Source organism: Harpia harpyja, chromosome 6 (assembly GCF_026419915.1).
Source record: "Harpia harpyja isolate bHarHar1 chromosome 6, bHarHar1 primary haplotype, whole genome shotgun sequence".
NCBI classification, from domain to species: domain Eukaryota; kingdom Metazoa; phylum Chordata; class Aves; order Accipitriformes; family Accipitridae; genus Harpia; species Harpia harpyja.
Window position 1 is genome coordinate 2087853 of NC_068945.1, and position 12621 is coordinate 2100473.

Consider the following 12621-nt stretch of genomic DNA (forward strand, 5'->3'; position numbering starts at 1 on the left):
CGCCCCGGCCCACCGAACACCAGCGGGCGGGGAGGGAAGGGGCTGCCGGCGACCGGGGCTGGGTGGATTTGGGGGGGGCTCTGAGGTGCCGCTTTTCCCTCCGCTCCCTCCCGGCGGCCAGGCGAGGCTGAGGCTGAGGCGGCGGCCCCGCCCCGCCCGGCCCCGCCCCGCCCCGCCCCGCCGGCGCGGCTCCCGCGGCCGCGCATTGTGCATCGCGCCGCTGCCCCGGGCGGCAGCGCCGGTCCCGTCCCTCCGGGCGGTGGGGCTGCCGGACACCAGCACCCCCCAACCCAACCCAACCCAGCCCAGCGCACCCCTCCCGGGCTCGGGCCGGGCCTCCGGCTCCTTCCCCTCCGGCGCACGGTGAGTGGGGGGCGGCGGTGGAGGGGGCCGCGCACCCCCGGCGGCGCGGTCTGGGGTGGGGGGGGCGAAGCGGCCGCCGGTTTCTGTGCCCGGCGTGGGGCTGGCCACGGGGAACTGGGTCTGTCCCCGTGTCCCCGCGTCCTCCCCCCGGCGGACAGGGGCGGCCGCGGGGATCCCTCTGGGTCCCCCCCCCAAGGGCCGGGGGGCGGTCGGGGGGTGCCGGGGAGGTGGGTGAGCCGGCAGCCGCGCGGTCTCCGCGCTCTCGGGGGGGGGCTCCCGGCTTTGTTTATGCCGTGAAGTGCGATAAAATACCCCTCGTAGCCGTCCGGGTGAATTTCTGTTAATTCTAGACCCGGGGCTTGCGGTTTTTGCACACTACGGGAATATTCAATTAGTGTTTGTGCAGACGCTCGTCTCCTTTTTTTCTTTACAGTCTGAAATAGCTATCTCAGGTAACTGGAGTTGACTCTAAATGTGATTCCTGTGGGTTGACTGCTGTAAGCCTTATTCACGCAAGTAAGATCTGTGTGCATGAGTAAGATAATTTTTTGCAGAATGATCTTGCATGTTGCCGCCCTGAAGTGCATCATCTCTAATAGCTTTTGCAGAAGATGGGCTTGTCCGTTTCAATTTTTGCGTGCGCGCAGTCGCTGTTAATTTTGGCGGCTCGTAAGCAATCGTTGGGAAGGGTCTGGTGTCTTCGTTTTCTTCGAGAATACCTTAAGTTGGATGTATGCCAGTGTTTTGATAGTGTAAAAGCAACAAGAGAGACAGCCTTGGAAACAGGATCGAGGAAATGATTTAGTGTTTACAATGTTCATCGTTTCCAGCCAGCATACTTTCAAGCGTTTCATTTTAAAGTACAGGAAACAATCAGTTTTTGCGTTTACCAGCATGTTGATTAATAATGGAAAGATAGGTCTAAAACTAAATTTTGATGCTTCATTTAAAATAAATGCTTTTTTTTCATCTGTCTCGTGCACCTCTTAGCTTTTAGGAAAAAGAAGGTTATTAGGTGATGATTAGGCAGCTTGCTTACAATTTGAGTAAAAGAAATAGTTCGATATAGGCTGGCTATAGAATAATGGACACGCTTGGCATCTAGCGTATAGTTGGATGTAGAGGTGTGGTGCTGCCTCGCAGAACTGTTCTTTGTTCATAAGTTTCCCCTGTAGCCAAAGCGTAGTGTATCGAAAACTTGGTTCTGGGAGTCAGATGAATACTGCATGTAACTCTAGTTTCTCTGTGGTAGGCTATTAATATGTGACTTACTATGAAACGTGTATTGACAGGGATTTCATATTTATAGTATACACCATTGATTGAATGACTTAATGCCTCATCTTTCTTTTTCTCATTATTAATCTAATTAGGGGAAGACTCTGGAAGGAGTATGGAATTAAGACACGTTCCCAGTGGATACGCAGTAAAAAAGACACTGCAAAGCAGACAGTGTAAGAGGAATTTCCAAAAGTACTCATCACCCAAGTCAGAGCCAGATTTTGAACGCTCCTAGGCTTGTGTTTAGGCTCCAGAGTAAATTGCTATATTTGCGAGTCTTTCTTTTCAGTTCTCAAACTTTTGTATCCAGAGTTCTTTGGGGCAACCTTGAGGGAAATGTATCTGTGTAAGCCAAGTTCTGAGTCTTCAACACTTAAGAAAATCAAGCCCTGAGCACTTCAAAAAATCTGATCCTTGGGTTACAGTCATACCTCCCCCCATTTTCATTCTGGAGGCATTTCCTTTTAATTTTGACAGAATTATGGTTGTAAAATGTAGCCACAATAAAGCAAGCCAGTAAAATTACTTTAATTATTTTTTTTTTAACATAAAAGCCAGCAGGATTAATGAACAGCTGTATAAATACACGTGATAAAATGCAAGAACAGTAGTAGAACTGCAAGGGGGACTTAATCTTTGAACTAAAATAATAGGTAATGGCTAAAAATAGTATTTCCCGTTTCATCCATTACAATATTTAACTCTATTGTTATTAACTGCAACAAGGTAGATTGGTCCAGAGCTGGAGGCTCTGACCATCCATATCCGCTGACCTTCTGGCCTACTTCTTTATTTTCTTTTGAAGTAGCACTCTTGCATGTGTATTTGATAATAAACCAGAAATGCAAACCAGAAAGCTGTTCTTTAAAGGGAAAATCAGAGTGGTTTTGCCGCACAATAGCGGGACTATAATTTCTAGAATGTATTCTGATCTCATGTAGCTCAGTGCAAACTGCTGAGCCGTGTTCAGGTTGCGCCTGGATTTACACAAGTGGTTGGTCCCACGCATGGCCAAGAGCATCTTTGCACCAGAAAGAAAACGGTTAGGCCTGGTTCTGATCGTTTAACAGTGTTTGAAGTGTTTCAACATCACTGCTAGATAAATGCCTTCATATTAAGGTCAGTGAAAAATTTGCCTCTCCGATAGCCCTGGCCAGAGCCTCTCAAGGAACTGTTGAGTTACGAGAGCTGGTAATTATCTGCCTACATCTGTGGCCTGGGACTCCTTGACACTGAGCACAAAGAAGAGAAGAAAATGACAAATGCTTGTCCAGAAGCATGTCCTCGCAGTGGCGTTTGCTTTCCCCTTGGTTTCTTAGGATAACACTGGTGAGTTTGGGGTGTGGAGAAAGCAGTGATTAATTAGCTAGTGCATATCTAACCCTTGGAAGATGGAAAATATTGTATGGGTATGATTTGAATTAAGTGCTGTTATTCCCTGCTATTAAATAAATTGCTTGCCTGCTCTACGTCTCAAGTTGGAGTCGTAGGCGATTTTAAAGCATTATTTAAACTGTAGTTTAGGTCTGTTTAAGCAGAAGGGCCAGGGGAAGTCTTTCAATAGGAAAAAATAATAGGTAAAGATTTTCTTGTTTAAGCCTTTTTTTTTTTTTTTTTTAGTAGCTGCAAAATCCATGTGTGTGGGAGGGAGGAAAAGGGAGTCGAATGGACCCAAACGAGGAGCTGTGGTGTGGTAAAATTCTGATATTGTTCTCTCGTGCCACCCCACAAATACATTTGCATTTAAAATTTCCAGGCGAGCCAAACTGTAGGACCGGTGCAGAATGCTAAATGAAACCTGCCAGCTAACTTGGAAAACACCACATAACGATGCCGGGCGTTCCCTTGCTCGGACAATTTAGTTGAGGATTGTTTCTTGTAACAATCATGGATCTGAAACAGACAGGTGCAGGAAAAATTAAAAAAAAAAGAGACAGGTTTTATTCCGAGCTATTTTCACTTGAAAGATGTTTACTTTCTGTCACATCACCCTGTGACTGCTGGGAGACTTACAGGAACTGTAAACCCCAAATCCCTTCCTGCCCATCAGCTAGCCACAATATACTCCTTTGTGTTGCTCAGGCTGAAATTCAATCTGCTTGGGAGGCTGACGAGTGGTTCGGGGCGCAGTTGTGATCTGAAAGATATTGGGTATCACCAGGGAGGTACCCTTTATGCCGCTTGTGCGAGCAGACAAAGCAGCTGCTCTTTTGGGGAAACTTGGTGATGCATCTCTTGTATAAGAAGAAAATGTATTTATGCCTAGTGGCAGTGTGATGTAGAAGCCAGGATGATGACAACCGAGGAAAGAACATGAAAGGCATCAGAAAAGCTCAGTGCATTTTATCTTTTCACGTGTAAAACTTGGGTGTCTGCAGTTACTGGCAATGAACTGTCCTTCTGCAGACAGACCAACGGTGCAGAACAATCTGAGGAGACTGAGGGATGGAAACAGGAAAAGAAAATGAATGCTAAGTTTAGCCTGTGTTTTGGGTGTGAAAGAGCACACGCAAAGTCACGGGGCTGAAGCAAATCAAGGGCCTGTGGTCAGGCACGGCTGCTGCAGTGACGCAGTAATACAAGGCAGCTCAGTTGTCCGTGATACCCCGGTTACGAATGGAAGAATAACAGGCTTTATGCGTGCCGTGTGGATGCATCTGGCTCCCTGGCTTAAATATAGGACACCTGCCCTTTGAAGGCTTGAGAGGGAAGAGAAAGAGCTGATTAGGAGGGCAAAGGGACTGATTTCTGAGGAATGATTAAAAATGCTTAATATAGATACATTATCGAAGAAGCAAAGATGGCAACAATTTCAGGTGTGGGTACTCGAGAGATAATCGCTTAGCCATTGCAAGAGGGTGCAACTAGACTTAATGGGCTGCAAAAGAGAAGGTAACTTGAACATCAAGAAAAGGTTCTTGGTGGAATGAAGCTACTTAAATCTTCCATGAAAAATGCTGGTAGCGTTGTCGGTTGGGGTTTTGTAAAGCTCCTGGAGGGCCCTGGAAAATGTTCTGCGAGGCTGGCAGCTCAGGGTCGCATCTCCCCTGGCTGAACTGTGCCTGGGGATTAGGGTGGAGGTTTTGGAAACAAGGCTCTTGAGTGAGCACGCCAACTCCTCTGCTGGGAGTCAGCTTCTCAGCTCCCCATACGGTCTGCTGGAAGGGTCAGAGTCGTTCTCTGCTGACTTGGATGAGATGCCTGTAGGGAGGGAGATGGACTGCCTGGATTAATAGATCTTACTCCGTCTTTAGCCTGTGATCCAGGAAATATACGAACACTTATCTTGCTGACAGCTGACATGTATGCAGTTATTCTGTAAAAGCAAACGCTGTAGCATCTCGGATGCCTTTCTGATCACGCGGCAAGGGAGGCTGGGAGGAGGGAAGACACTTTCCTGTGGTGAGCACAGCAGGCTGGGCTAGAAATACTGCTTGGTTTACACTGATTCTGTTAGTTTGTGTCCTTGGACCCATGTTGAATTTTCCTCTTGAGGAAAAGCTAGAAAGCAGCAGGCTTGGGGTGTTTTCCTGCTTTAAGTTCCAGCCATTATCGGCAGAAGAAAAATTTATATTCTTGGACAGTAGTTACCTCTTCCTTTGCAGAGTCCTGTAATAGACACAACATTGCGTACTTGCCGAAATGCGAAGAGCAACTTCAAAGGGGCACGCAGCTCTGCTGAAGTTGTAGGCGATGCACAAACAGATTAGAAGGGCTGAGGGCCGTGATCCAAAACGCACCGCAGTTGGGGGAGAGACTGCTGCTTTGGATCAGCTCCGGCAGTTCTTCAGTCCAAGATCTCATGTTTGCTTATGTTTGGATTTAATCAGTTTCTTTGGGATTAAGGTATTTTTTAGAATGTGGTTCCAAGAATATAAAGAGGTTGCAATTTTGAACTTAATTAGTTTTATAGTGTTACTGTATACTAGTCATATTGTTCTGCTCCTCGCTTCAGATACGAGGTGGGTCAGTTCATGAAAAGTCTGATTAAAGAGACCACTGATAGTATGATGTAGATAGTATGGTATAGTACCTCTCCCGGGTGGTTTGATGTCTTAACATATAATCTTTCCTCCACTGAATTTCTGGTTGTATCCCAGAATAAACCGGAGTTTGTATAAATTAGACATGCTCTTACTGCAGGACAGGTGGAGTTAGAAGTGCTTCAAGGCGGCATGTTGTTGATAGATAGGAAGGAATATTTTTATTCTGATTCATAGTGGCTGCTTTAAAAATCAGAGACTGTTTGACTGTCTTCAGCATGAATGGTTTATTGGAGGGCAGGCAGGAAAAACATTGACAAACATTTACAACGCTGGCTTAAGGATGACTCTCCTTTAATTATGTGTGACTTGAGTCCCCAAATTCCTCATCTATTGACTTGGTACCAGGTTTTTACTTCCTGCATTGTCCATTTGAAGTGGAACGTCGGAAGAAAAGAAACTGAAATTTTGTTGTCTTGATTGCAAAGGAAATCAGAAAGCTGAGAGAAGTTAAGCATTCGTCCAGAAAGTGCATTAACCCAGCTTGGATGTGCTCGTCCAGCCCCTCTGTAAGCCAGTACTGCTGGTTTTCTTTTCACCACTATATTCATTTTTCTTTCTGTAAAATACTGTGTTAAGGTTCTCTCCAGGAAGAATGGAGGGCCACTTCTTTTCCTTTGATTAGCTACTTATATCCTGATCCAGAGAAATACCAGTGAACTGGTTGAATTTGGTGATTTTCATTGATTCCAATGAATAAATTAATTTCACATCCAGCTGTCCCTGTAAGAGGAACACCCGCTGTTATCTGCATTAGTTCATAGGTATGACTTGGCTTTATAGTATCGATTCCTTTTCAAAGTACGGGCACTAAGGATTACATACAGAGCGTCTTGATTCACTCCTGGCTGCTCCGCTGGTGGTTACCGTGACTTTGTGGGCATGGTTTTGCTTGTTTGTTTTGCTGTGTTTTGTGGTGGGGTCTTTGTTTGGTTTGGGTGTTTTTTTTAATTTATTTTAATTTTTGCTCTGGAGGGGCAAAGGCCGTTGTCAGCAAGTTATCGGACTTAACAGATGATTGGGTTGGCTTGGCATAACAAAACCTCTACTCCTAAATAAAGCATCGCTCCTGGTATAAATTATCCTATAGTGTATTCTGTCAGTGAGGTCTGAATCAGTCCAATTCAAAGTGCCAGGAAAAAGACATTCTTGTGGTAATTCTGGCATCCCTGAAGATAGAAAGTATTGGAAAATTTGAGAGAGCTTGTCCTCATGAAATACACAAGCCAGTTTTGTAACCGAGAAGCAGCTTGGAAAGTTCAGATAAGAAGCCAGATGTTGGCCCAAACTTGTGAGATTTGTTTGCATGGATCAAATTTGGCATTACAGCATGATTCCCAAATTAATTCTGTAATGTATAATCCAGCACGGGTCGATTTTCCATTTTATTCTGCATGACTTTTGTTCATTTATCATTATTAAACAATTTCCTGGAGATACTCAGGCTTAAGTATGTGTTTGTATGACTACCAGAATTGTCTGCGGTTATACAGACAGGACAGAAAATATTAATGCAGGTTAGAAGATAAATTTTTCCCCATCTACAGCACTGTGTGTACCCTGTTACAGTCATCGAGGATTTCTCGAAGTGTACCAGAAGATCTAATTCGAGAATGGTCCCAGTCAGGAATAAGATGCAAGGTTTATGCTTAGCATACTCATGTATAGTAAATTCCTCTTTCTTTTGTTGTTTTTAGGCTCAAGTTTTTAACATTGATAATACACTACTGGCATCATCCCTTTTTACTCTTTTGCTGCGAAAGGGGTGTCCAAAAGAATATTTATTAGCTGATTTATATTCAGTTAACTTAATTTCCCTTTCATGGAGTTTTTAACAATGTTTAATGAGAGATGCAACTGAATTGCAGAGCTATTATCTCCCCCTGAGCACATCGAGGTCTTTCTTGAATTCCCATGAAGGTTTCTTGATCATTCACATTTTAATCCCGGCCCTCATAATTATTTTGTAGCATATGGAAAGTCCTGTAAATGCTAATTCTGGTAGCCTTTGTCAGGCTTATTTAAAAAATAGTTCCAGTCTCTCACTTATCTGCCTTAGTATCTATTGTTTATTGGTGATCTGATTTTTTTTTTTTTTTCCTGCCTTTAAACCCTTGGGTTGAAGAACTAAGACCACCCTGTGCTAGGCAGAGTACAAACACAAAGCAAAGTGCAGTCCCTGCCCTGCACATGGACACTTTCTTTTTATGTCTAAATGAGGGAGATTCTTCGTAACTGATCTGTACTCAGACCTCTCCAGACTCTCAGTTGTCACTTTAGCAGCGTTTAGATACCCTAGAAAGCAAATCTTCAGCTTAGGGAAAACAATTTAAAACTGAGCACCACTGCTGCGAAAACAAGCCTTGTGCTTGTTGGAAGCTGTAAAAATTTAAGTTTTTAAAGCCTACCTATCATCTCTGTGCTTAGGCAAAAATGTAAAGCTCGCTCTTCCTCTCATTCAAGCAAATGGGCTGATGAATGCTTAGGCGAAATGTGCCCCTCCTTTTGTCTGTCTTTTTTTCTCGCCTTCTTTCAAGAGCTGCTGTGTTCAGTGTTAAACAACAGGAGAAGAAAATGACTACTAAAAATGAAGATATTCTATTATCACGTAATCCTGTAAAGAAGGATGTTCTGCTTTCCCCACAAATGGTCAAACTAGAAAGGTTCCATGCTGGCCCTAGAATCTGTGATGGAAAGAAGAATGATAAAAGCACACTGAAATTACAAATCACTGCATTGCTGAGCGCAGACTACTGGATGTGGAGCACTCTGTACCGTTTGAAGACTACAGCCTGGAGTGTGATTTTGTCGGCAGCAGAGGTTCGGAGGCAGAGCTTGGGGATGTCAGAGGGCAGTTAACTAAACTAAGCTCTTTTCTAAGCATTCCTTGTTTTTCCTTTGGTTTTCCATACAGGAGCTTATACGTACACAGACATATATAGATACACATGCAGACACACGATGTTTAACAGACCAAGCATGAAGGCTGACCCGCTGCTCTTAAAACAGCAGCCACCACTCTGCAGGTTTTGCAACGTGTCCTCCCTAGTGCCCCGTGTAACCTTGTTTGGGGTATTAAATGGAATATGACTCTTGAAAAGATACATCGGGTGCCTAGATGATGCCTTTCTCGTACTGACACAGCTGGTGGAAAAAGTGTATGGGGCTTGCCGTTCTTTTGATCCAGGAGAAGGCATGTCCAGGCAGACCCCGGACCGCTTGTGTGCGGTGATCCCATCACCAGCGGGTGCTAGGAAGGATGGATGCGGCTTTACGCTGCGAGGGCGGCCCACTGAGTGCTCCTTGCTTCATGCTCTTACAGGGAATGTGGGGAATGCTACCTAGTTGTGAAGACCAATGAAACAGCTGACATATCTATTGGGATTCCTAGTCTTTCAACCTGAGCTTTCCAAAGCCTGGTGAGATATATCTGGTAGAGCCCTGTAGAGCTCAGAATGGCTTTTTATCCATGAGTCCTACTGAGCAGTATTTATGTAACTTGGGGCAGGATCCCCTGTGGTTTGATCTTTGGGTATGACCCAACCCAACTCTCTACCACTGCATGATCCCATATTAAGACTAGAGGCATGCTGTGATTTGGGATGGCCGCAGTGATTAGGAGAACTCCTCCTGGAGGGGCATGGGAAGCTTAGGAAACCATTGCTGCTGCTTTGGCTGGCCCCAGCAGCTCCGTGGATGCATTCAGACATCCCAGATGTAAGCAAATAAAAGCCATTTGCTTAGGTTCCCCCCCCCGCCCCCCCCCCCTTTTTTTTTTAGACTCCTGCATCTGCTGTGTTGCATAGTCTTCTGCCTGCCTCTGCAAATGAGACAGTAATGGAGCAGATTTATTAAGCTGATAAAGAACAGGAAATAACAGTGGATTTAGTGGAATTTGAAGACGGTTCTGACCTCTGAGGAGCACAGCATGGTGTGCTGGAATAAAGCTGAAAGATAGTGCCCTTGGTCAGGGTGTCCAAAGTCATGGGGGATGTTTGAAGTCATTTAAGAGAGACTCACTTTGCTTATGTTTCAAGAACACCTTGTTGTTTTGCTGACTCTACAGCAAAGCCCCTATCTTCCTACCTTGGAAACAAAGTACAAAACCTTTAGTATGCTAGTGGTGCAGGTCCCTCTCAGACCAACACTCAGTTTAGTTCTTAATTTACCATGGTTTTTGCTTACTGAGAGGAGGTCAAATGGATTGAGGTGCTTGGGTGGTAGCAGGTGTCTGGGAATGGTGACTCCGGTACTGTTGCAAACAAATCTTGGAGCTCACGGCTTGCTTTGTAGCTACCAGGCAGGGTGTGATGAGCCGGGGCTTACACTGTCGTGTTACAGAGTGGGATGAATTCTGGGAGGGCGCTTGGGTAAGAAATCTAAGTGCAGGTTTTATGGGAACAATTGCGGAGAAGTCAAGTAATGCCCATGCATTTAGAGTAGCTAAAGATATCAATTAATTTTGCATTGAGTTTTTAGGTATGAATCCTGTCTATAAGCAGCACTGTGTGCCCTCTTCCTTGGAGCTTTTCCATGCAAACACTGCTGTCTCGTGCTGTAGCTGATGCCTGCAGCACTGACAGCCAAGTCTTGTGTGCTGTCCTATTTCTCATCCCTCCCTCTTCCCCACCCCCTCCAATTTTGTTTTTTTCTATTTAAGACTATAAATTACTACAGTAAACCTATTACTCTCTGGGGTTATGTTTATCTGTTGCTGATTTTACCAAATGGAACTGTGCAACAGCCTAAATGATAAGACCATGTGAATTAGGATACTAGGTTGTGTTGGGGGCTTTTAGTTTCTAAGTGGAAGAGCAAATACTGCAAGCTTGAAGAAATATAAGGGAAATATTTACTGCAGCCTCTATGCATGGAATAACTTCAGGGGACGATGCAGATTCGCCAGCCCTGCTGTACCTCAGTACACCTAGGTGAAACACGGTGCAGCTTCGTGGTACCTGAGTGGAAGGTGGATGTTTGGCACAGCGCAGCTTGACACAGCTGTGACCTCGTGCCTTGTCCCAGCAAGGTTGTGCAACGGGGGACAGTGGCAGCAGGGAACGAGGACAGCAGGGAAATGACCTTCCAGTTCTCTCTCCTCCCTCCCAGGGACACCTGGGCCTCGTGAAGTCACCCTGAAGCTAAAGCAGTTTGAAAACTCACCGAGTCAACCCACCACCCTTGCCAGAGACCAGAAATCTGGTCCTCATTTCAGTTAATTCTGGTTCAGCCACCAAACCCCCTTTGTATTTGGCGCTTAGGGCGATATTCCAGCTGTTTATTTTAAAAAGGCAGTCTGGCTGATGCCTTCTTGGGTGAAGAGCCTTACTCTTACAGGGGATACTAAGCCTGGAGAGTCCTCTGGCTCCACAGAGGATACTTACATCAAATAGAAACAAGCAGAGCTTTTTACTGAATCGAAAATCCCTGTCTCCGGTGTGTTTGCTGGCTGACTGCTGCAGCATCTTATTTGCTGTGCTCTCATGGCTCCCTGGCAGTGCTCTCCGCTGTCGTGTTTCATTGTATGTTTTCCGTGAACACAAAGGCATCTGTGTTAATCTCTCATTTTCCAGGCAATTCAGTGTTCTCTTCCAGCCTCTGGCTCTCTCCTTTTTCTCAGTTCTTTCCCAAGGTGGAAGTCAAATTTGGTAAAAACGAGGAATGAATGTATGTAAGGGGGATGGACCCAAGTTTTCAAGACTTGAAAATTACTGTGAAAGGAAGCCAAATGCACTTATGCCCTTCTTTATTTCTGTTTGATTTTTTTATAGAAAGTCGGATCCAGCCGAGCCTGTGAGTCTCCATGACTGTAGTAAGTCAGGCAAGGCAAGAGGGACTCTTGCATTTTTTTTCTTTAGCAAAACCTGTAGCCTTCTGGTCAAATCCCACCGCCTTAGAAAGGCAGCAGATTATTTCAGCTTTTGAAGGCCTACCTGCAGACTGCTCCATCACTGAAGAAAATGCACTTGGGGGGCTGTGGGGGAGGGAGTGTTTTCCCTTGTCTTTGATTTTTGTTTTTCACTTTTAGAGAGCTATTTTTGTTCATGTATTTTTTTTCACTTCCTTGAGCATCACTATCATATCGGAAACTAACCTTTTAGAGTATCTTTCTTCTCCTGCCCTTTAATTAGCGGATGAGAGCTACCAAACATCATCCCACAAATATTTCAGCAAAACGGAGACATTCCTGGTGTATCTATAAGGTAAACAAACGGAAGGAAAAAAAATATGAGGTTTTTTTATAGCAGTCATATAATATTAATAGTAGACTTTCAGCTGCTTCTGAGGCTTCAGAATTAATTTTGAGGCAGGGAAGTAATTTTTTAATTACCTTTAAATACAGTGCTGAGGAGTAAAAAAAGCTGTGTTGACTCTGCGTGGGGAATGGAGTAGCAGTGACCCAGACCGTCTTTCCTGGCGGACTGCTGTGTTGTAGTAGTCTCAGTGAGGTCTTCAGTATTCAGAGTCGGATACCAACTCTGTGTGAAACAAATGGAGTCTGCCAGCCTTTTGTGGTATCTTGTAAAAGCCTTTTTCTCCCTCATTGTTTGAAAATGAAGGGAAATAGGGAGGAATTTTTTGAGTCGTCTAGCATGCTGCTATGAGATTATGTGGAAATGCTTTTGCTACTCTTTAGTTACCCATGAATGATTGTGCCTAGAACATATCCTGAGAGAACATATGCTTCTGGTTTTGCTTATGCTTAATTATCTTTTTTGTGCTGCCTTCCCACAGCACCTACCTCAGTCAGATTTTGGTCTGTAAGTCTATGGTTGAGGCTCCGTAGTTTGAGAATAATGCAAAAAACCCCAACAAATAATAATTCAAAATCCTTAAATACAACTACTTTTATGCTGTTTTGTAGATGCTTAGGAGCCTGCTCGATAAAACTTGGCGGAAAAAATTGTCCAACTTGTAGTTAATTTTTATTGAG

At 44.6% G+C, this 12621-nt stretch overlaps 1 protein-coding gene across 8 annotated transcripts in view; it reads left to right on the top strand.

Moving 5' to 3' along the window:
* The first annotated feature begins 220 nt into the window (after positions 1–220).
* PRR5 (proline rich 5) overlaps positions 221–12621 on the top strand; it is a 94740-nt gene continuing 82339 nt past the window's right edge. The window contains exons 1-4 of one of the 8 annotated variants that reach the window (XM_052789869.1): positions 234–363; positions 797–879; positions 1737–1817; positions 2792–2973. The gene's annotated coding sequence lies outside the window, so the exon portion shown is untranslated. Of the gene's footprint in view, positions 364–796; positions 880–1736; positions 1818–2791; positions 2974–12621 lie in introns of those variants that run through there. The other 7 variants (XM_052789871.1, XM_052789878.1, XM_052789868.1 and 4 more) reach the window with 7 other exon arrangements.